This window comes from Lissotriton vulgaris, chromosome 7 (genome assembly GCF_964263255.1).
Source record: "Lissotriton vulgaris chromosome 7, aLisVul1.2, whole genome shotgun sequence".
Taxonomy (NCBI): domain Eukaryota; kingdom Metazoa; phylum Chordata; class Amphibia; order Caudata; family Salamandridae; genus Lissotriton; species Lissotriton vulgaris.
In genome coordinates this window covers 1,182,200,713-1,182,226,796 of record NC_141695.1, presented here as the reverse complement: position 1 = coordinate 1,182,226,796, position 26,084 = coordinate 1,182,200,713, and positions in this window count along the sequence as shown.

Below are 26,084 nucleotides of genomic sequence, written 5' to 3'. Positions count from 1 at the left end.
AGTGCTTAATTAGCCAGAAGGGCAACCGAGCACTATTTATTTACACCATAATGGAGGAATATGACCAGAAACAGTAATTCATATGATGACTTAAACAAAATCAGTACATCCTTTTAAAAAAGTTGCTTTCTTCGGTACACATGTGTCAACTATGCAATTTCACCATTGTCACAATAATCCAGTTGATGACTTGAGCTCGACCCTCTCATGTCACCAACTATTTTACTTTTACACCAAAAGAGCAGACTAACAAATGATGAAATAATTCTAATGGTGACGTGAACAGCACTTGTGCAATATTTGAAATGTGTACAGTTCCTAGTTGTTGCTTTTCCACATGCTTGAAAGCTGCCATTTAAAATAACACATCAACAAGGAACTGACAACATCAATTGGGAAACAATTTAAGTGCCAGATTGCTAGAAACAAACTTGGAACACCTACAACATCTTGGTAACCCTGCAACATTTTGTTTCATTATGAATAAACTTGATTAGCTTCAAAACAGTGGTCATCAAGTGACAGTGGGGGATTAAAAGGGTCAACCCTGCACGTATAAGCCACAGTTTTCCAGTGACTCATTGAAGTCACCACATCATTCTTCTCTCTCACTTTACGCACTTCTACCTGTACCATGGAACCTGACTCCTTCCCCTTGTGTTAGTAGTACTATATGCACAACACAGATCATGACTGTGACTAAAGAACAAGGAAGAAATGTGCAGCTATCCAATATGTTTATGACAGTAGAATCTCGTTGATTGATAGCTGCCAACCAAAATGCCACTCAGATAGTCTTAAGTGTAAGGAACCTGTTAGTTCAAAAAGAGTTGTTCATTCAATAGTTATTGGAATTCTACTTTGAGCCTCTAAAGCAAGATTGAAGCTTAGCTGAACTTCACCAAGCTGGACACCAGGCTTGGTAGAAGATCTCCAGGAGAGTTACACTGATCCCTTTGCCCGGTATAGCATGAAAGTAGTAAACATGACAAATTGAATCTAAGTTAAAGTATACGTTTCCCAGTTTATACTTGTGCAGATCAAGGAGAGCATACTCTACAGGAAGGGAGAAAGAAGGAAAAAATATTATAAAATGACCAACATTTCTATTTATCTCTCATATGGTTATTTTTTTAAAATATGTATTAGGATAGAGTACCATTGTCACAATGATAAACATTTTTAAAAAACACAAGCCAAACCAAAGAACAGAAAAACTGCCAGACACAAGATAGACACATCATGCAAATTACAACAGTATATCCATTAATTGAACAATTATAGTCAAAGCAGTCTATATTTATCAATGTTTCGGTCCCAGGAAAATATAATGCAGCAAAGGCCCTTCATCAGGACATGTTACGCACACTCCATAAATGTTATGCCTGATTGAAATGCATACAAAATACATACTTAAAAATGCTGGCATCAATCGCAGTTCCATACTTAAAGATGGTGATACTCCATTCAATAAGCACAAAAACGATGCATAGATGAAGTATCCAATCATTAACATATCAGGGTTAGTTCATGAGCCAACTCACTTTCAACTGATTTGAACCAAAAGGTTCTAAAAGGGAGTCTTTTGTCCTCTAGGTGGTCTGTAAATCAGCTGGATGTGGGTTTATCCATGAATTAAACAGGGTAACCCTGATGTTGTAATGTTTACCTATCCCTTCTCGACAGCAGGTTTGTTCCAGTTGATAAGGATCAACCAAGTACCATTTGATGCTCTATTTGCAGGAAACACCACAGCATTTTAATAAACTGAGCATGGGCCTGGTCAGAAGCCCTGGGGGTTGCTGCTCTAACCTGTCAGAATATTTAGATGCTGCTCCCTGCCATGCAGAGCCTTTATAAGGGAGCGTTTGTGTTCTTGAATCGTACTGCCCAAGTTCATAATTGATTTCAAGTTCAAGTCATACTTTATTCGATTAATTAAAATCATAAAAGCAATTCCAATACATTAAAAAACAATTCATATGTTAAAAACAGTTTGAATCAATTCATTGTCATAAATATACATAATATATGGATAAAACAACATCACATACAGAGGGATAAAATTTGACTAAGTTAAAATCACACCTAAAGAACATTCAACAACAATTTTTTAGTCTTAATGTGCATAACAGCAACCAAGAAGCTTCCGACCCCAAAGATTACCCTGGTACTGCCCAACAGTTGTAGGTACAGGAGTGTAGGCCGTACTTGTGAAAACCCCGCTTCTCTCAATATAGGGACCAAGTACTGTTTTCTGATGTCATCAAAGTGGCCACAAAACATGATAAAGTGCATTAATGATTGATCCGAAAAATTATCACAACTACAGGGGATGGACAAATCTGATTTTCCCCATACAGGATAATGCCCCAGGGAAAACTGGATGATATTAAATCTAAATCTGACAAGAAGATGCAGATGGAACGGCAGGGTAACAATTTTCAGGCAGTGTTTAATTAGTGGAGTAGTCAGAAGCATATAATTTGCTCTGACACCAGGTTTTAACACCTCTACTGCCTCTGGTTCCTGTACAGTAAGCATGAGCGGATTTTGCGGATTGGCAATCCGCGAATTTGCGGATTTGCAAACTCGCAATCCGCAAAATCCGCGAATTCCCGCGAATTTGCGGATTTTTTTTTTTTTTTGTGTTCGCCCGTGTTTCTGCCAGTTCGCGAGGGTTTTTACAATTTCGCAATTTGCGAACTTACCTGTCGGGTCGCAAGTTTTGCGAACTTGTTGTTTCTACGTGTCCAACCTGTTTGGGACACTCTTCTTCATCACTGCCACTCTCTGTCACCACTGCCACTCTCTGACTACTCATGCCACCCTCTGGCCCACCCATGCCACCCTCTGTTTCATCACCACACCCTCTGGTTGTCCAGTGTACATTATTTTTGGCAAAGCAAAGCACACCTTCCCTGCCTCAAGTGACCTGAATTAATTTGGGGCTGATTAATGTGTCACAGAATATTTTTTTAGCTGGCACCTGCTTCCTTAGTGCGCCCTGATTAGTGATCTTTTGCACTTGCTAAGTGCTTTCATTGTTGCAAAATTAGTTACAACACCTGCCCTGCCCCAACTGACAATAATGAATTAGGGGCTGATTAATGGATTTTAACTTCCAGCCTGGCTCCTGCTTGTCTCCCTTAGCTGTAATTCAGGACCTTTGTGGCATATGTGTAACTATTCTGAGGTTCAGAGCAGGGTCACATAATAGTTGCAACTGGCAACTGAACTCTGGAGGGGCCCCTCAGGAAGCACTACAGGAAATGGCTACTAATGATGAGCCTGAACTTTTGAACCTGGTAAGTAGTTACTTTCAGTTTTGCTAAAATCGTATTTCTGCAATTTCGCACTTATTCGCGGGGCGCGAACTCACGCGAACAGTGCGAGCAGTGCGAGCAAAATCCGCTGCTCGCGGATTTGCGGATTTTTCAGGAAATTCGCAAATCTCGCGGATTGCGGATTTCCCGAAAATCCGCAAAATCCGCGAGCGGAACGGATTTTCCGCCCATGCCTACTGTACAGCTAACTGACATCACCCTTCTGTAGCAAGTTTGGGAATGTGTATAGCTCTGGCCTACCCAATTTACTCAGAGTATTTTTGATATATGATAACCAAGGGATTTTATTTGCTCTGTCCAGTGCCATACAGTATTTAAGAATAATATGGTTCAGTGTGATTTCAGTGTTAAGCCAAGTTTTAGCACAACCGATCAGTGGAGCCAGGTGTAACTGATCTGTGATGTACCCGAGACCCAGCTCAGAATGGATCGAGAGTACTGGGGTAGATTGAGGGACCGCTAGCAAGGATCTAAGGAATTCATTCTCTATAGTCTGCAGTTTACCTTGAGGTAAAAAACCCCATAAGCAAGCGCCATACATTGCTATTGGCAGGCATTTGGACTTGTACACTGTTAGCAGAGCCTCTATTGGACGTGAGCCCAGACGTTTTGCAAAGCCCAATAGGGCTGAAGTTGATCTGGTAACAGCGATGCCTTTCGCATTAAGTTGAGGAGACCAAGTGCCCCTTTCGTCAAAAATGACGCCTATGTATGTGAATACCAGAACCCTGGATACCTCCTCACTGTGGCAAGCAAAGTGTTTTATTTTAGCAGCTTTAGGTCGTTTACCCGCAACCATTACATGCAATTTTTTGTTGTTTACCTGGAGATCTAAGGATTGCATAAATTCCCCAAAAGCATCCAGAAGTTTCTGGAGCCCTATACCTGTGCGGACCAGTAACACCGCGTCATCCACGTAAAGAAGTACTGGTACCGCGGAATCCCCTACTCGCTGTATATCTGCTGTGGTACCTTCAATGGATTTTTCGAGTGAGTTTAAATAGAGGGTGAACAGGAGGGGCGCCAATATGCAGCCCTGCCTGACACCTCGTTTGGATCTGAAAAACCTGGTGCATCCACCCTCCTTGTTGGTTCTAATGGAGGCTAAAAGTCCTTGGTGCAAGACGGCTAGGAAGTTCACCAACGACTGGTCTATCCCTATGTCAGACAGGATGGTCCAGAGCTTAGCTCGATTGGCCAGATCGAAGGCCGATGACAGGCCCATAAAGGCCATATATAACGCGCCCTCCTTGGCTTGGGTGTATTTACTTATTATCATATGGAGATTGAGGCATTGATCAAGGGTGCTTCTTTTAGACCGAAACCCATATTGGAGTTCAGAGAGGACCCCCCTCTCCTTCAGATGATCTCCGAGTCTCTGCAGAATGACTCTGCCTAGGATCTTAACGGCAGAGTCAATCAGCGAGATCGGTCTGTAACAGGCAGGGTCACTCCTCGCACCTTTTTTAAATACAGGTATTATTGTGGAAGTAGCACAGGACAGGGGGAACCCTGATGTAGCTGTGGAATTAAAGACATTTGTTAAGGTCTTTGCCCAGAAGTTTAATGGGGTCCTCTATAAGTCTGCGGGGACACCATCTGGACCAGGTGCCTTGTTTCTCGTCATCTCCTCTATGGCCCTATGAACCTCAGCCTGTTATGATCGCGGCTTCGCGAGGTTCGCGAACTACATTTCCCGGCATGCTCCGGGATAGAACTACAATTCCCGAGACCCTCCGCAACACGCTGCAATCTCGCGAGGATCTTCATAAAGAGAATGGCGGCCGGGGATTGGTGTCGGGAATTCCTGTCCAGTTGCTCGTTCCTGCTGTAGATACTTGGTCCTGTGCGGTAAGGGTGCTTGCACCGCAATTACTCGCAGCAAATCGCTGTGTGCTGTTAGTAAGTCCTGTTTGGCTTAAGAAGTCAGTGGTAACAACTTTGTTCGTGTTACCAGAACAATTGCTTTCGGGTTATACTTGGATTTGTCTCGGTTGGCATTGTCGGCCAACGGTGGTGGTTATCTTGGGTGCTATCAGACTTTGGATAGCATCCCTTGCGGTATTGGTTCCTTTTGCTTTGTTTTGGATGAAGACCTTAGACCCAGCAAAGAAGCATTAGTTGGTGTTGTGAACTTCAAGAGTTCCAGTGGAGCTTTGCGGGTGCCATATAACTGTGTGGAGAGGCTATATGCATAACCTTGTTTTAGGTGTTAACTATTTATTTGAATCTTCTATTAACAGGGGTACTGGAGGTGTGGCTACACTCTTCCCCTGTGAGGTTTAGTGGATTCAATCCTTGGGTATCTTACACTGTCATGTATATTGAGTGTTGTATATGCACGCTAGATCTTCCTTGCCAAGTATTTCACATATGTCTTGTATTTTGTACATTATTTAGTTACACCGTATCGACCCCTACTTTGCCTCTACACATCCACAAGGCTTTATTCTTCTTTTACAGGTATAGCCCTTTATAGTCTTTTGTAGGAACATTGTGCTGTTTAAGGTATCGGAATCTGGTCTTATGCGTGTGAGGTAATTGAAATTTTTATGGTCAAGTATGTCCCCTAACGTGTACCCCAACGTCTCCATGTACGAGTTTAAAGTGCATGTAATTTCCCTCCACAACCGAATCTGAAGACGCAAAATCATTTGCGTCCAACGTTAACATGTCCTCTATCAGATCCACCATGAATGGATCGATAATTCAGTTCCTAAGTATGCCTTGCCAACGTCTTTACATGGTGCACTTTCACGTTTTTTTTCTGGCTCTGCCGAGTTAGGCCCTGATTTCTGCCTTCGAACCACTTCCGTCTCTGCCTCTGAAAGCTGCAGCATGGAGATGCATCCCTGACCTCTGCCTTACTTCCTGCCAAGCGAAGCGGTGCCTGGCTCGGCCTGGCCTGCCTGCCAAAACAGTATTTTGCCTTCAAGTTATCAGCGTAGCCAGTTCACCCTCCTCGAAAACACATTCCAGTCTAGTGAAATAGGTAAACATATCCCCGGCTGCAGAGCAAAGGGCCAAGCCTTCCTGTCTCCTTCATGTAATTCATTGCTCCCGTTACCATGGTAGGCCCATGGCCCTGTGCATCGCACTCAGACACATATGCATTCAGTATAGAATAGCCTCTGCCTGAGAGACCTTTTACTTCAGATTAAACATCCCCCAAATACAAGATATCAGACATGTTATAGGAACAGGTCGATCTGACATGCCAGACTTCTGTCTCTTCTACTAGTGCTAAAAGTCAGACCCTCAGCTTTCCCCAGATACACGTCAATCACACGTCATACTAACTGCGCGCGCACCCAGGTCATAGGTTTCAGCTGACTCTGCAGAATCCTCTACGCACCCACCCACTTATGACACTTTCTGTGACGTTTCCAGTACACGCCTCCGTGCACACCCTTGTACACGCCTTTTTGCTACGCACATGTGTTCTTATCATATACTTTTCACTTGTCACGCCTACTGTATCCATTGCCATTGTGTGTTTTACTATATATGTCATGTACTGTTAATAAATCGTTGACATCTTTCTGCCATCATTGCATATACCCTCGATCCCTTGTATTGATGGAATTGATTTCCATGGCTCGAGCCATCCCGATTAAAGCCCGTATGACTCAGACACCACGGACTCTGCCTCTCATTTGATTGAGCTATTCTTTTACCTGTCTGTAATTATATGGAAAAACGTGTACGGTAAATTATATTTTACCACATAATTTGGCGCCCGAACAGGAACCCCTCCCCCACCCCACGCGCAGGCGATGCGTCGCAGGCCTTGCCCCCTACCACAGCCGTGACGGACTTCTATGCGCATCTGCAGGTATTCCTGTGTCTCCCTCAGGCCTACGGTGGAGAGGGAGACTGCGGGACAGCATCCAGACGAGGCGGTGAGGAGTGCGGAGGATCCCGACCAGAGCCCAGCCGAGAGAGCAGTGTCCGAGGTGTCCAGAGGCCCACCTGTTCGAAGCGTCGAGGCGCATGCGTAGTGCGCAGCAGCAGTGACGTCGTAGTGGTCCAGTCCAGTCGAGTTTCCGAGGCCTTCCATTCCGTGCTTCCCGGTGAGTACCGTTGCTGGGGACGCATCAAGACGGGTGCATTAATTTGTGTCCGGTCAAGACGGGTTTGGGTACACAGATCCGGTCTGCACTGTTTTAGCAGTGTATCGGTACTGTTTAGCAGTACATCTACTAATTCAGTTATTCAGTGATTCAGTATTTTTGTTATAGAACTTATTAGTCAGTATTTGGTCGAAATGTTTCAATGTGTATAATGTCGTGGTATGAATGATTGTTTGCATTTCTTTACTGTGTTTATCGTGTTTGCGTCCAGGTAGAGGTAGCAATGCCTTTGTTTTCGAAATTACGACAGATAGGAACTAGGAAAGGGATACTTGAAGAAGCAGTTCCCATCCCACCTAGGGACACTCCAGGACATTTTATGTACCATAAGCATGGCTTAGATGCCATACTGTACTTAGACTTATGGGTGGACTATACGAAAGACTTGGAAGAGAAACAGAGATGGCCCGTTACAGGGACATGGGATGCCGAGTGCATCATGAGAGTAGAAGAAGCATTATGGAAAAAGAAAGCCAGACAATCACAGAAAGATGCCATAGAATTGTGGCGTAAAGAATCGCATAGACGGACAGAGAAAGAACTCAGAAAAGCAGAGAAAAGTAGAGAGGATTCCGAAAAGGCTAGAGAAAAAGAACTACTAGAAGAAGGACAGCGAGTCAGAATGGAACAACACGACAGACAGAGTAATGCCCTTATAACAGGACTGTATCCAGTTCTGGCCGAGGGCCTGCCCAAGGCGACCCCGGAAATACCAAATGATCTGCCACCTCCATTGGTTCCGACTAAAGTACGTCATAAAAAGACTGCAGCAGATATTTTCCTTTCTTCCTATTTAGATGATGTAGCTCCCGCATATACCAATGTACCCGTACAACCTGCTAATAATAATCTGCCACAGCATATTCCTGCTGATCAAGCCACGACCCCTCCACGTCACCAAATTCCCGCACCTGTTGTCACTTCCCCTACTGTTCCCCCTACTATTGGTCCTCTTAACCCTTTTGCTACAGATGCGACTCAGAGTCAGTCGTCCCCGTTAAATGTACCTTTCCCACACCCAATGACGTCAAGTCATGCTCATGGTTCTGCCTCAGGAGGTGCTTCAGGAGGTCCCTATCACACTCCGCCACAATTACATCGATTGACAATGAGAGAATTAGCAATGCAGCGTACACCTAAAGCAAGCCCAGCTGAAAAGCTCAAACAAATAATTGGAGATTGTAGATACGATCCTGTCCCTGGCAAGCAAGGGGACCTGTTGTTAGCATCATTACGTTTAAGACGTGTTACAGATTACTTGATGACATTACCAGAAATGCCAGAACATCTAGACAAAATATATCACTTTATTCGATCGGGGGAGGGTCCAGAATGTGTTTGTGAAGCCATGGCATATCAGAAAGTCGAGACTCAAGGGTTAATTGAGTTTTGATTAATTTTTTGATAAGGGAACAAGATCAGCCAGGTTATTCTCAAAAAGAAATGGAAGGATTGACAAAATGGAGTCAGAATATTGCAGATTGTAAGCATGACAAAGAGAAATGTATAGATGCCATGTCCAGAAAGATCCGTAAAGTAATAGTGGCCATACATGCCCGACGCAAAGCTGATAAAACACCCGAGTCAGACGAAAGGGAATCCTCAGAGGAGGAAGAACCAGAGAATCCAGCAGAGACTCAAGACCTGATAGCGTACGTAGGTAGAGAAAAACTCCCTAAACAGTATTCCCTTGATAGACCTTTCAACAGACCCATTCGTCCAGAAAGCAAGAAACGTTACCTTTCCCCGATACCAGAGCAATGTTCCCTTGAACATATTTTCCAGGTTACTGATAAAATCCTGAAAGAAAGAGTAGGTTATCATGAACTCAATACCTTACGTGATCAGGAACTAGCCCGGTCCGCAGTCCAATGGGCCGGGGATGACAGTATATATAAAGATGATTTAGTAGTGCAAACATTCTTAAGTCTTACTCCAGAAGAACAGCGACTAGCTGGTATATACATGACTCAACATCTTATTGTACAGTATGAAAACCAACAATCTGACCCAGGTCCGTTGTATAATCTATTGCAAGACTTACTCCTGAGAAGATGGAGAGGTCTAGGTACCGATTTAATTGACATCATTTTAGAACAACGTCACAAATACAGAACTTTCCTGACTCCACGTCTTGTTTCCTTTCCACCCCCAGTAAGACAACCATATCACCTAGATAGACAGAACCCTTTACGAGAAGTACATCCAATCCGGAAACCAGATGATACACTTGAACGCGTATTTGTATACACGCCCATAACTAAAATGGAATTATTGGAAATGAAGAAAATAGTGCCCAGTCATGATAAAGATCCAGCAGGGTTTCACCGTGAAATAAAAGACATGTTACTCATGGGAGATTACACATATCCCGATATTATGAAAATATTAAAAGTATTATTGCCTGCCGGTATTTACGAGAAACTCAAAGAAAAAGAATGGGAGGTGGGAGATAAAAAGATTAATTGGACTGAATTGGAAAACGAAGAAACCGGTCGAACCCCAGGTTTAGGTCTTTGGGAGAAAACTAAAGCATTACCAGGATTATTAGTACAGGTTTTGCAAAGACTGTTGACAACTAAAAAGGAGGACTGGGATGCAATCTCAGCCTGCAAACAGAAACACGACGAAGACACTAGTGATTTTTATTCCAGATTCGAGAAATGTTTTATTATTAATAGTGGCCTGAAAACAAGTAGCGAGTCTTACCCACATCTTTTTGTGACCAAATTAGTCGAGAATTCATTGCCCCAGGTTAAGAACCATGTATTGAAAGTCGAGAGCACATGGCAAGCAAATACGCCTTCCCAAATGTTACAAATGTTACAGTACCACCAGAACAGAATTAGGGAGGAACATGATCACGAACAGAGACGTATGAAAGACACGAAAATGAAAGTGCTAGTTGCCCAGTCAGTTCCAGCTGATGGTCAGAAAAGGGGTACGACACAGTCCAACAATTCAGCAGCTCCTGTTAAAGGGACATGCAACTATTGTAAACAGCCAGGTCACTATGTAAATGATTGTGTAGTTTTGAAACACAATATAGCCACAGGTAAAACTAAAGAGAGACCGCGTCCCCCTAGACAGGACCAGGTCCAACAACATATTCCGCAGAATATACAGCCTATGCAGATTCCACAACAGACCGTAGCGGTACCACAGCCCCAGCCCATTGCCGCCACACAACATGTTACACAGCAGATGTACCAGTATGCACAATCTGACTACCCCGATTATCAGCAGTACACATGAAACAGCCTAGAGAGGGAGGTTGGCTTGCCTCTTATTGAGGTTCCTGTAGATCAAGAGGGTCCTTATGTACATAGTCAGGTATTAGGAAAGGATAGAAAATTTTTGATTGACACAGGGGCAAGCAGAACTACCATCAGTCATGACGAGGTTCCAGGGGCACCCCTCTCAGGCTCACAGAATGTTTCCCTTGGATTTTCAGGAAAGCCTATTGTTAATGAAGTATCGAAACCAGTTCCCCTTGCAGTTGGTCCATTATCCCGTACTACAGATTTATTGCTCACAAAATCATGTCCAGAAAACTTGCTTGGTATTAAAACCCTGAAAGCTCTAGGAGCTGTAATTTGTTGTTCTCCGGAAGGAGTAAGGCTGTTCCTTTGTGATTTTAAGGGACATTATGTATTGAGAGATTTTGATCCCAGGTTACAGAATGTCCCTGCACATTTATGGGCAAAAGGCTCCACTGATGTAGGTTGTATGCACATTACTCCATACCGTGTCACACTAAAGCCAGGAGTTGTACTGCCCCGAATCCGACAATACAAGTTACCACCTGATGCTGTAGTGGCTTTACTGAAAATCATTGACGAGCTCATTGCACAAGGAGTGGTTGTAGAAACCGACTCCAATGTTTGTAATTCCCCTATCATTCCGATTCTTAAACGCACTGATCCGAATGCACCTCCAGTCTATCGATTAGTGATCGATTTGCGAGAGTTAAATAAATGCATTGTACCACAGTATCCAGTGGTCCCAGACATTTCGTCCCTATTGACAGCTATTGATTCAGAGGCGACGTTCTTTACTGTAATCGATCTCAAGAACGCCTTCTTTAGTGTCCCCATTGATCCGGAAAGCCAGTACCTTTTCGGATTCTGTTTAAATGGCCGTAGCTTCAAATGTGCACGCGCCCCTCAAGGATTCACAGAAAGCCCCAGCATCTACAGCCAAGCATTGAAACGACAACTTGACAGTATTCACATGCCTCCTAACACTGCCCTACTCCAATACGTCGATGATCTATTGATCACCGCCCGAAGTGAACCAGAATGTGAACATGCATCACTGACAGTCTTGTATTTCCTGGCAGACAAGGGACACAAGGTGTCTCCTTCGAAGTTACAATTCTGTGCCCAGCAAGTGGTGTACCTTGGGCACTTGCTGTCCAAGTGGGGTAGGCAGCTGACACCTGATCGCATCCAGTTAATTGCACATCTTCCGCAACCCAAGACACAGAAGGAAGTACGAGCCTTTATTGGACTCACTTCTTATTGCAGACAATGGATTCCTCAATATGCATTTCTAGCTAAACCACTTATACAGTTGACAACACAGGAGGCAGCGTCTTCGACTGTTCTCCCATGGACTCAGGAACATACACAAGCTTTTGACAAATTAAAGAAAGCCTTATGTCAAGCACCTGTTTTAGCAACACCATGTTACAGCAAACCTTTTACACTTTTTGTCACAGAACGCGATGGCACAGCATTATCAGTTCTCACTCAGGTTCAAGCAGACAAACACAGACCGTGTGCTTATTTCTCGAGTACATTGGATCCAGTAGCCCAGGCCCTGCCTGCGTGCTTAAAATCAGTTGCAGCAACAGCTCTAGCAATCAGACAAAGTGACTCCATTGTATTAGGACATCAATTGACAGTACAGGTTCCACACTCTGTGGAAGTTCTCCTAAACAGAACACAGACTCAACACTTGACTATAGCACGACTGACAGGTTATGAATTGACATTGTTCCAACCACACATAGAGATCAGACGCTGCAATACACTAAATCCTGCTACACTTTTACCATCAAGCACAACAGATCCTACTCCACATGACTGCGTGGACGTCATTAATACAATCACGAAGCCCAGACAAGACTTGACAGATGTTGCATTACCCAATCCAGACCTGACACTTTATGTGGATGGTTCATGTATGAGAACAAGTACAGGAGAGTTAGTGGCCGCATATGCAGTGACCACTGAAACTGAAGTCATAGAAACACATCGCATTGACACCCTATCAGCTCAAGCAGCAGAGCTCATTGCTCTGACCCAAGCCTGTATACGAGCCAAGAACCTTAAAGTAAACATATACACAGATTCACGTTATGCATTTGGAGTCGTACACGACTTCGGTGTCCTCTGGCAAGAAAGAGGGTTTTTGACCTCTCACGGAGCCAAGATCCAGCATGGCCCCCTCATTCAAGCTCTGTTGGAAGCAATACATTTGCCTACAGCCATAGCCATCATGAAGTGCAAAGCACATACAAAAGTCACAGACACTATTTCCCAAGCTAACGACTTGGCAGATCGAACAGCTAAACATACAGCACTGACTCATACTCAAACGACTGACATGACAAAGACTGACGGATCTTCACTGACACATTGCATGACAGTCAGAGATCCTACACAAGATGTAATCGACATACAGACACATGCTACTCCAGATGAAATAAAGAAATGGACTGAACAAGGAGGGGTCCAGACAGAACAGGGATGGATGACGAGGGGAAAGACCACATGGTTTCTCCCCGACTCTATGGTTCAAGTTATCATCAACACAGCACATAGTCCAGCACATCTAGGAGAGAAAGCCATGTTAGACAGTTTACAGAACCTCTGGTTCAACAAACATTTACGAGCCGCAGCAAAACAGAAAGTGCGTACCTGCATGATCTGTTGTCAGTTCAATCCAGGAAAAGGGATTCCCGTGGAACGGGGTGGATTCCATCCTCCCGACCATCCTTTTGAAGTCCTCCAGATGGATTATATCCAGATGGACAGATGCCGAGGATTCAAGTATGTCCTCATAGTTGTATGTGCCCTATCCCGATGGACAGAAGCATATCCCGTCCCAGATTACACTGCCCCGACCACTGCCAAGCAGTTGGTTCGTGAGTTCTTCCCACGGTACGGTTTGCCCTGTGTCGTGTATTCAGATAACGGTCAGCCATTCTCGTCCGAACTCATGAAGCAGGTTTCACTTCTGTTAGGTTATCAATGGAAGTTTCACTGTGTCCGACATCCCGAGGCAGCAGGTCTCGTGGAGAGACACAATCAGACTCTGAAAACCCGTCTTGCCAAAGTGTGTAAAGAAAAGGTGTAGATTGGATAGTAGCTTTACCAGTTGCCCTCTTTTATATGCGAATGGTAGCCCATTCTAGGACAGGGCTATCCCCGTATGAGGTGGTCTTCGGTAGACCTCCTAATATGTGGGGGACACCTATGCCACGTAAAATAACCGATGTTGACAGTACTATGCTGACAGATTACCTTGCCTCCTTGATGTCTGCACTACTATCATGTCGTTCACAGGTTGCGGCAGCCTTCCCAGACAACACCGAGGTGAAACCGCATGAACTGGTCCCAGGAGATGTCGTCGTAGCCCGCAACTTCGATCGGTCAAGCCCTCTGGAGCCCCGCTGGAAAGAGCCGAAGATCGTTTTGTTAACCACCAGGACTGCGGTGAAATTAGAAGGAAGGAAAGGCTGGATCCACTCCAGCCATGTGAAAAAATTTTATGGGCTTCCGCCAAAGACCGATTGCCAGGACTCTCGCATTCCAGAGACTGATACCAAACTCCCCCTGTTAGAGAATACTCCTCAGCAGGAGTACCGATTGAAATTGAGGTCTAGTAAGTCAGACAGTTTAATTGTTTAAGTCCCCTCCAGGGTGAAGCGGTTAGACAGTTTCTTGACATGTATAAGTTAGACCCCAATAGAGAGAGAGATAGACAGGAGACCAAGAAACAGAAATATTGTAAGGATCTCCGAAGCCGTTGCATCTGCACATTACTTATTATGTTTTTTCTGAGTCTTATGGTTATTGTTATGAGTTGGATGTTATATCTGTACTTTCCTATTGCACATTCTTTTTCTAATGACATTGCAGAGCACACGTTTAGTGCTCTGCCTCCACACGAATTGTCTTATCGACTTGCGCTGCGCAACAATACATTCATTCGCATGTTACACCATTCTCACCAGATCAACAATGCTACTAATTGTTGGATATGTGGCCGACTCCCTCCCTATCAGAACTACAAGGGAGCTCTGCCCCTCTTTCCTTACCCGTTTACACATAATGGTTCCTGTGGTGCATGGTTTAGTTTAATATCCTCTTTAGACACTGAATCCAGAGTTTCCCAAGGCAATTGGATATGGGGAAATCTAAACACTGTCATGAATAAAGCATGTTTCCCAAACGAAGAAGGTCTTCCACAAATGACAGGGACCGATCTAGAAAATGAAGTGTATGGATTAGGCAATTTTACACTTAACCTCATGATTCTAAATGTTCAGTCCGAGACTAGTCCAGACTTGCCATCTATATCAGTTTTACCAGCAAAAGGTGTATTATGTGTCAGAAAGAATGGTTCAGTACATCTAGGTCACAGTGACTGTACTACTGTGGTCGAATTCAGTGATAAAGGCAAGTCCACATTCAAGGCTTCCCGACATTCCTATTTTATATGTGGTCAGACAGCTTATGTCCGTTTACCTCTAGACTGGGATGGTACCTGCTTCATTGCATTTCTATTGCCACCAGTTTTTCTAGCCCCATCTGACTATCACAGGAATTCCCGTCTCGATCTTGTTAGGCACAAGAGAGATCTCCCAATAGTTGACCAGACTGAAACTACATGGGAACAATATACAGATTTCAATAAAGGATTCTTTCCCTATCTAGGCACTGTCTCCAATAGTAAACTGATATGCAAATTAACCAGAATCCTCGAAGCAGTAGTGAATGAGACTACTTCTGCTTTGGGCAACTTAACAGAGGAGCAGTCTGCTATGAGACTTGTTGTTCTTCAGAACCGCCTTGTCCTTGACGTCATCCTGGCCGATAGGGGCGGAGCTTGTAGAGTCATCGGATCCAGTTGTTGCGTGTTTATTCCTAATAACGCGCCATCTGTCTATAAGGCCATTACCAGACTTCACGAAATTGCCCATCAGATACATCAGAACCTAGGCTCCTGGACTTGGTCCGGTTGGCTCTGGAGTGTAATAACAGCCTGGGGATGGAAGCTACTGTCATTCCTAGGAATCATATTGGCCATAGTATTCAGTTGTTGTCTATGCCTACAATGTGGGCCGGCGATTTGCGGCTTGTGCGCCACAGCTTGTGTTCCCCATCCAAGTTCACGTTCCCATTCCCGAATAAAGAAAGATGAACAGATGATGTTATATGAACAGATAGATGGTCTCATGAAAATTGATATATCTTAATGGGTCCGTAGTGGACAAGGAGGGAATGAGGTAATTGAAATTTTTATGGTCAAGTATGTCCCCTAACGTGAACCCCAACGTCTCCATGTACGAGTTTAAAATACATGTAATTTCCCTCCACAACCGAATCTGAAGACGCAAAATCATTTGCGTCCAACGTTAACATGTCCTCTATCAGATCCACCATGAATGGATCGATAATTCAGTTCCTAAGTATGCCTTGCCAACGTCTTTACATGGTGCACTTTCACGTTTTTTTTCTGGCTCTGCCGAGCTAGGCCCTGATTTCTGCCTTCGAACCACTTTCGTCTCTGCCTCTGAAAGCTGCTGCATGGAGATGCATCCCTGACCTCTGCCTTACTTCCTGCCAAGCGAAGTGGTGCTTGGCTCGGCCTGGCCTGCCTGCCAAAACAGTATTTTGCCTTCAAGTTATCAGCGTAGCCAGTTCACCCTCCTCGAAAACACATTCCAGTCTAGTGAAATAGGTAAACATATCCCCGGCTGCAGAGCAAAGGGCCAAGCCTTCCTGTCTCCTTCATGTAATTCATTGCTCCCGTTACCATGGTAGGCCCATGGCCCTGTGCATCGCACTCAGACACATATGCATTCAGTATAGAATAGCCTCTGCCCGAGAGACCTTTTACTTCAGATTAAACATCCCCCAAATACAAGATATCAGACATGTTATAGGAACAGGTCGATCTGACATGCCAGACTTCTGTCTCTTCTACTAGTGCTAAAAGTCAGACCCTCAGCTTTCCCCAGATACACGTCAATCACACGTCATACTAACTGCGCACGCACCCAGGTCATAGGTTTCAGCTGACTCTGCAGAATCCTCTACGCACCCACCCACTTATGACACTTTCTGTGACGTTTCCAGCACACGCCTCCGTGCACACCCTTGTACACGCCTTTTTGCTACGCACATGTGTTCTTATCATATACTTTTCACTTGTCACGCCTACTGTATCCATTGCCATTGTGTGTTTTACTATATATGTCATGTACTGTTAATAAATCGTTGACATCTTTCTGCCATCATTGCATATACCCTCGATCCCTTGTATTGATGGAATTGATTTCCATGGCTCGAGCCATCCCGATTAAAGCCCGTATGACTCAGACACCACGGACTCTGCCTCTCATTTGATTGAGCTATTCTTTTACCTGTCTGTAATTATATGGAAAAACTTGTACGGTAAATTATATTTTACCACACGTGTGTTTTTGTTTCTGTCTTTCAGATCTCCCTCCCTGCTGTCCCCTTCCTTTCCTTCCCTGGTCTTGTTTATTATCCCCTCACTTAATCTTGTCAACGCTCTGTGCCATTACGGCTATTCAGGCATTGGCTCGATTTAGAGGTGGGCTTACCATTCAACAAACCGATCCTGAGGACTAAAACATAACACAGCCTCATTAAAACATAAAGGGTGTACTAAGTGGAAATGTACAAAGCCCAGCTCTTCTGTGATTTCTTCCTCACTGTTGTATATCATGCTAAAATGGGCAACCCATTTCTCATCTGGGATCACACAATCCATAACCGAGTTGTCTATACCTGAGAAGTACGAGTGGTTAATCATAGCCCAGAATTTACTGCTGTCTCTGAGGACATCAGTCGACATGAGGTTTTCCCAGGCCTCCCTTTGAATGGCCTTTTTGCGGGTAGCCATGGCCAGTTTATAATTTTTTCTTCGTCCAGCAACAAGCTCACGGTTTCTGGGTATTTGTTTTAGTGCTTGCATTAATTCTTTGTGAGCATTTGAGCACTTCTCATCAAACCACCTTGGTTGATTTAGTCCTTCCCTCTTCTTGCTACACTTCAGATCGAGGCTAATTTGTGTACAAATGGCCACATAAGAATCAATGATGTCTTTACCATCTGTCATGCTATCTAAACAAACCGCTATTTCCACATGTACCTTGGTCGCAAGATCCTGCATGAAGCTATCTGGGACCACCTTGGCCCAATTTAGTCTTCTACCCTGGTCCTTAGGAATCAAGGTGTCAGCGCAACCTGCTAGTCTCTCCTCCCATCTAGCCATTTCGCCCCTGAGGATCAGTGACAATACGAGGGGACTATGATCGCTAAAGGCTGAAACTATGACTTCGTAGGAGGAGACCACATTGACTATTCCAACTGAAACAAAAATAAAATCAATCACTGTATCAGCCCTCTGCCTGTGAATGTCGGCGCCCTAACCTCCCCCCTAGCCCCGTCAATCTCAAACAGATTCATGTTAGCAAGTAAATCTTCCAACATTTCCCCTTGTGATGTATGTTCGAAGTGGGTAGAAATGGACCCCGAGGGACCCGTTTGGTAATCTGCCAGGCAATCCCATCCGCATGGATGTATATTAAAGTCGCCCATTAAAATTACTTCGAATAAAGCATTGTGTGTTGACTTGTAATCGTCTAAAAAGCCTGCCAAAGAATTTAAGTGAAAATTCTGCGAGTCCTTCTCAGGAGCATTATAAAAATGTACTATTAAAATAGTTGAGTGGTTAAGACTGACCCATTCTAGACACAAGATGTTAACCGAAGCTGTCTCCAGCTTTCTGAAGGAGCCGGCCAGTTTGAGTGATGTAAGCATATACAGTCCTCCTTTAGGTTTCCCACCAATCCCAGGGACCGCCTTCACCGAAAAGCTACGGTAACCATCTATACAGTAATTATCACTTGTATCCCAAGTCTCCTGCAGGGCTATGATATGTGTTGAGACACAAATAATTCATTTAATATGCTCGCATAACTGTCAAAAATATTTTTTATCAATTGGTTCGCATTGCAAATATGCTCACTCATAAGCTTTTCAAGTTTGATATATTATTAATTAGCATGCTTACATAGTGCAGTGCATCGTTTGCTGGGTCTCTAGGTGCGGACAACAGCTGCTAATTATTACCCAGCTCAGTGGCAATCACCATTCGATATTAAAACCTTTGACTTTCAAGTTATAATCTGATATCTACTTTTGATGCATACATCCTCTGAGCTGTTGCTGCGAGCCTACATTACTTCGTCAATTTAAGATTTACAAATGTTATGTTTTCTTCACATTGGGGGGCATACTTTAAAAAGATCACGCAGCGCAGCAAACCACCTTGATGCGCTGCATTGCGTGATTGGGAAAGGGCCGAAATTTGCTGTCCTTAACATTATATCAGGCATTCTTGCCAAATCCGAGCACAGGCACACAATGTGCTGCCTAGCTTCAACGCAGGCACCCTTGCAGCAAGGGTGCCTGCATTGTGAATTCCTGCACAAAAACAATCCCCTGAGACATTTTGCTCTTTCCATGTGGGCTTCAGAATGCAGCACATATAGAAATAAAAAAAAAATAAAGAGAAATAAAGATATTTCTCCTCTTTGCTTCTCCCCTGGGGATGTGTAGCATGTTGATGCATTCCTAGGTCTGCCAGTAATGGTAAATCTGGGCAGTCGTTAAAATCCATGGATGGTGTACGGGAACACCCACACTTCACCCATTGAATACCTCCCTAGGGCAGAGTGACGCAACATAGCGAATTGCGCTGAGTAGCGATACAATTTATCATGCTATGCGGGGCCATGCAAGGTGGCCTTGCGTGACTTGATAAATCTAATTTGAGTTTGTGTCACTCTTTTACCCTGTTGCGTGGCGCAAGGGCGACTCAACTCTTCAATTATTATGCCTCAGGGTTCTTTTGAAAATGCAGTGACTCTCGACTGGGATGAAGAGCATTGCGAATTTTCTTGATAAACGTGGTGGTACAAAAGAACTTGTCTTTCCCTCTCTGCTCAAAACATGGTTAACACACTGCCGTGCCCCGCGTGTAAAAACGGGCATCTTCAACGAGATTACATTTCCTAATTCCATAACAGAAGAAACTACTGCGTTATTCATGATGCCTTTGCTCACACTGTTTCCCGCTTAATAACAAGAAAAGGGTTTTATTGAAATCGGAATCTGATTGAGAAGATTCGGGGATCTAAATTGCTTTTTTCTGTCAGTTCATTGCTCTTTCCCATCCATGCTAAATGAGTGTAGGCGGCTGCCAGCGCGAAGGGTTTGTCTTCGGTGTTTTCCAGCTGCTAACATTTCAATTAGATTTTTATTTACACGTGGAACGAAATGCCTGGGATTCCATTCTGCAATGCCTTGGGGACGGCTGAACATTAATTTCTAGCTTGTTATATTTTTCTTTTCCCATTGGCTTACAGTACATCTACCTACATTCACTCTATTTGATAAACCACTCGTTTTTTAACAGCAACAACTCTTGCAAATAACGCGAGGGTCTTCTTAAAATAACGTGCGCCTATGCAAATATTGGGGTCGGTGGGCACCTCTGTTTTCACAGGTGCAGTCAGGTTTCCATCATTTGCACGCCGAATCATCACCTTGTGCACTTGGCGCCCAATTATATCGGACGTTCTGTCCTGGATGTTGCTGTGACACGCACTTAACTGGGTACATCTGGGGCCGACTGGGACAGTGCGCCTCATTCCAGAAAAAACATGTGCTGTCCCATGAACAGGTGCAAACTGTGACAGTTTGTGCCTGCATGGCATCAGAGAATAATAGTGTTGTGCTCTCTGTCACTGGAAATGGACCAGGCTGAATTTATATGGTCTATCTTGACAGTGCAGCTGTCGTCAGACAATTATGTGAGCATCACTGGAGGGGGCATGGCTTCGCCCACATGCTGGGATCCAGGAGTGCATGTTTTGAATGCACAGAGGCTGTGTGGTTCCACAAAAAAGTAGATGCTCTCTGGCAGCTGTGATAATTTTTATTATTTATCCAGCTATCTGAGCTTGAAATTTAAGGGGCTCACACTCGATATTGGAACGCTCTTAAAGTGTCTTGTATGGCAAAATCATTTATGCTGCTTTCTTTTGGAAGAAGCACAGATTGGAGGAGGGCAGTCATTAGCATACAAGGAGTTTTAGGTCTGACTTGACAGTGCAACTGCCACCTGAACTTTAAGCCTACACCATTGTTATTCTACAGTTCTTTTTTCCACACCGGTTTCTTCCACACAATAGTTATCTATTCCCATGCTATTTACTTGTAATGTTTCACATTACCATACAACACACAAAAGGTGATGGGAGCTGCTTGCAATAAGTCTAACCACTGGTAATAGATCCAGGTAGCGCTCCAGCCCATTGTTCTTTTGCTCACCATACCACCTCAGTTTGGACTTAGGTATATGCAAACCAGTTTTGACTCTGCGCCTCATGGGAACAGCTCACAGTGCCTGAACTCTGAGATAGCATAGTAGTAGCATGTCAGACTGAAGAGCTTTCAAAGGCTAGCAAGGATGTTACAGAGTTTTGCATGTATACTACGGCTCTGTGAGGCTCCATCCTCTATCACTGCACAGCCAACTTTGTTTTTCAGCAGCTCTGTTAACATAAACATTTTTACATTTCAACAATGCCAAGTAACTCAAAAACTCAACATGTGAAGTCATCTAAATCTAACTTATTAAAGAACACTGGTACTTTACAGAATTAGAGCATATGCAGCAACCATATACTGAGCATCTTCTTTGCATGCAGTTGCGCAGGACCTTGACAAAAGAAATTCCATAGGATCTGTAAAAATAGGTTGAGGTCTATACCTCAACCTATTTTTACAGATCCTATGGCACAGACCCACCATGTACAATAATTCTTCAGTTTTACTGTAATAAATCAATCTTATACTCATTCCTCAGTGGTATGGACCGGCCCTCCACACCAAGACAGAGTAATCTCCCTCCAAACCAAGACAGAGTAATCATCTTACTCTCCTCAATATTTGCATAAAATAGCAAAAAATAACCATTAGCAACCATTGCTCTAAGCTCTGCTGGAGCCCAAAAAGGACTCTCCTTGATGGAGCAGACCTTTACATACACCCACTTACAAACAGCACCATGGAGAAACCTCCAGGCTCCGGGAGGCGAATGGGCCTTTTCCATAATGTGGAGAATTAGAACTTCCTAAGTCAGCAAAACATCATAGACATTTACAATTACGAAGAGTCAATGACAAGACGTTTTGCTACACTTTAAAGACTTTATTATTATCACTAAAGTTAGAATCTCAAATATCTTTATTCAGTTTAGTAATTTACAGAAATAAGGAGGAGATTCGAACTCAGCAATCAAGGAAGTGTTTCATAAAGAAAACCCAGAAAGCTAACTAAGGGACCCATTCTAAATAAGTACCAATAAAGAGTTCTGTTGGAAAAGAGCGGTAAATAAGAGATGAACTACTCATGAAGAGTAGTTTTAAGAAACTCAGCCGAGTGTTCCACAATTACAGTAGTAACGGTTTAGAACAGCGAAAGACGCACTATAGGATTCAGCGCAGAAACAAAGGTAGGTCAGCAAATGTGAAAAAATTAATCAAGTGAATTTGAAGTAACGTTTATAAATCTACATCACCATTTTTTCTTTACATTTTCAATAGGTCTATTATTCCTAATGATCTAACATGGGGTGAGAGGAACTAAATAGAATTAATATTAAAGTCAGGGGGGGCGTGGCTTGGATGCCGGCCAAGATGGCGGCGTAAACCGAGCGCTCCAGCACCGACTGTCTCCCGTCTCCACAGAACGGGCACTTTACCGGCGACTTTCCACACAATGAACGCCGTCCCGCGAATCGGAACGTGAGCAGAGCCCGGCGCCCTCACTGTTTCCGATTTCGTGGGTAAACGAAGGAGTTGCCGAGGAGTTTTGTTTCGCGGCTGCTGCCGCCATTTTGTGCGCCGGCCGCGGATTCCAGCGGCGGCCGCCTCTTCCGCACTTCTCTCTCTGCAGGAACTCCTCTGCTCAACTGAAAACTTCATCAACGCTGCGCTCCTTGGTAAGCCTCTCAGACTTACAACTGGCTTCATGGAAGCGCCCTCCTTCTCAAGCTTCATTTATGCTACTCTATGAGGCATTTTCAGTCTAATACAACCATGTAATCTACTGCAGCAGAGCTTCACAGCATTCATAACTGCACCTCTATTGTGCTGTTTCTTCCAATGCCTCCTCAGGAAGTCTTTCAAATTCTGTACAAGATACGTTAGGGTCTCAATCTCACAGCTTCAGTCACCAATATCTACGCAACCTGTGTGAGGTCTCATTTCCACGCTCCAGCCGCCATTTTGTGCATCAGTAGTGCTTTTTCAGCCACGGCTGGCCAATATGCGTGTCCTTTTCCTCTCATGCTCACCTGTACTCCTCTGCAGCGTTGACCCTTGGTGGTGACTTTTGTTGTTATTTTCTTCTGGTTTTTCTGAGGCGCCTTCTTTCTCACGCTGACCTATTTTGGACCTACTGCGCCTCCTTTAAATCTCAACGAACTTTGCTTCCATGTATTTTGTTATGTGCTTCATTCCTGCAGCGCTTTTCCCCACTACTTTGTGCTCCTGTTCTCCCATGCATTGAGACACTCTGTCAGGACACTTCACTTCAAATACTGCCTTCAGTTTTACGTTCCTGGCTGTTCTTGTCTCTGTGGATTATTTTTCATGAATAGTGTGGCTGCTTTTCATCACAAGATTCCTACTGTGGATTTCTCCTATTTTACATTAGCTTCTTATTTTTCCTCCTTGGTTTTGATTGCCTTTTATGGGGAAACTTCGTACCTTGAAGCTCACTCCTCTGCCGAAGTTGCCGCCTGGATCTGATTCGGATTCTCCTACCCAAGAAATGGAGGAGGGCAAACCCTTGAAGTCAGATTCAGCTCATGGGGCTATTCCTAAAGCACAAATTGGAGGAAAGGCACAATCTTCCCTGACTTCATCCAAGCGCCTGAAGAAGGATCCGCCATCTCCTGGGAGTAACTCTTTTTCTTCTTCCATGGACCTCATTCTAGAAGAACTCCGTGCCTTCAAGCCCTTTATGGAAGCCACCACAAAAAATATGCAGGCCATGCAGGAGAAGTGGACATCTTTAGACTCACGTGCCACGACTTTGGAAAAATCCTCAGATTCACTACATTCTTCTTGCTCCCGCATTCCTTCAATAGAGGCTGAAATTCTTCTTCTCAGGCGTCAAACTGAGGATTTGGAAAACAGAAATCGCAGGAACAACCTTCGCTTATACGGCCTTCCGGAACTCACAGAAGGGTCCAATCCTACCATCTTTTTCCAATCTTTCCTTGCGAAAATACTAGACACTCCGGCCTTATCCTCCATCAACATTGAGCGAGCACATCGTCTTGGCCCTAGGGCTGCTACCAAGCCTAGAGGTGTTATCATGCTGTTCTTACAGTATACTGATCTCCTGCAGGTCCTCTCAGCCGCCAAGCTCAAGAAGCAAATCATGTGGGAAGGTCACTGTCTCTATCTTTCGCAGGATGTCTCCAAGCCCAACGCAGATCGAAGGAAAAAGTTTTTAGACTTGAGACCTCAGCTAAGAGCTATTAATGCTAGATATGGGCTCCTACACCCTTGCCTCTTCAAGGTCACGTATAAAGACAAAACAACCACATATGAAGACCCTGCGGCTCTGCAAGCTTTTCTTTGACAGCAGCATCCGCATGTCATGGATACCTCCAATCCTGGCTGAATAGCCTTGTTGTCCATTGTCTGATACTTCTTCCTGATCTCGTCTGACTATGGTTCTGCTTTTCTTCCTTGGTGTTGTTTCTGTTTTAATTGCCGTTTCTTGTTCTTATGGTTGATTTATTAACTCATCTTACTGTTTTATATACTACTAGCAGACCGTCCCGACCTTGTTCGGGAGCAATCAGGCTTCCCCGACCCCAGCCTGCCCCGACATTGGCCATCAGCCCGGGCCCCTGTCCGCCCCGTCGCCCGGCTGCCCCGACCCCCGCCTGCCCTGACATTGTCCTCCGGAAGCTTACCTCACACAATTATGCCAGAGGCCCAGTGTTGCAGTGGTGGCAGGCAGCAGCGCTTGAGGCACTGGGGAGCTTTCTGGGTAAGTGGGGCTCTGGCGCTCTGTTTGCAGGGAGGCGAGGATGAGCAGAGGTTGCAGGGATAAGAGTAGGAGTTCACAGAGTATGGAGCGGCCGGCGGGAGTCGGATGCTTGAGCATAATTATGCCGGAGGATCCCCCGCCTGTCCCGACCCCCACCTGCCCTGACATTGTCCCCCGGAGCCTTTTTGTTGTAACTCCCCGTCCCCCGAGTGCCCCGACCCCCGCCTGCCCCGACATTGTCGCCCGGAGCCTTACCTCAGCCGCCGCTCCTCAGTCCAGTGCTCCTCGCCGCTCCGCTGCTCCGCTGCTGCTCACCGCATGTGTGCCGCTCATCAGTGCTCCTCCCCCGCGCCATGTCCGCCGCTCAGCCACCGCTCCTCAGTTCAGTGCTCCTCGCCGCTCCGCCGGTCTGCTGCTGCTCACTGCCTGTGTGCCGCTCGTCATTGCTCCTCCCCCGCGCCATGTCCTCCGCTCCTCCTTGCGTTCCTCGCGCTCCTGGACGACGTCAGCACGCAGGTCGCGGCCGGCGCTACTTCGAGGGGACTACTTTTTTTTAAATGTACATTTTTTAAATATAACATATTTTTTAAATTTATATAGCTTATGTCCATCTGCACACCCTGAGGATTCCAACGATGTATCGGGTGTCTGGATTGGCGCTGTGGTTCCCGAGTTTACCCGCCTCAAAGCCTCAAAGTTCTTCCTTTATAATAGTAGTATAGATTATCTTTAGTCAAGTCGTGTTTTCACTGTAGTTTCCTACATTATTCCCTAATGTATCTCTCCTTCATTTAGATACTTCCCTCATCAACTCATCCTGATGCTTCCTAATGGTTTCTGTCATGCCCACTGGATTCCTAAATAACAATGGTTGGTTGCTCGCTCTGGTTGTTGTTGTCGTCATCTCCCGCAACCACCACCCCCATTCCTGTCTGGGTTTTTCCGTTTTCGTAAGTATGTCTTTCAGTCGTTCGTTTCGAACTTGTACTGTCTCTATGTTCATTTCTGTCCCTATCCTCTTTCTCTTTTTCTTCCTCTTACACTCTTCTTTACTTCTTCCCTGGATTCTTCTTCTCTTTTCTTTTCTTTTTTCTGATATCCATTACTTTTTCTATAACATTTACTCTACTTCTTTTTTCATTTCTTCTCAATTGTATATTTATGCATTATTAAGCATGTTGCTTATAGCTGTTTTC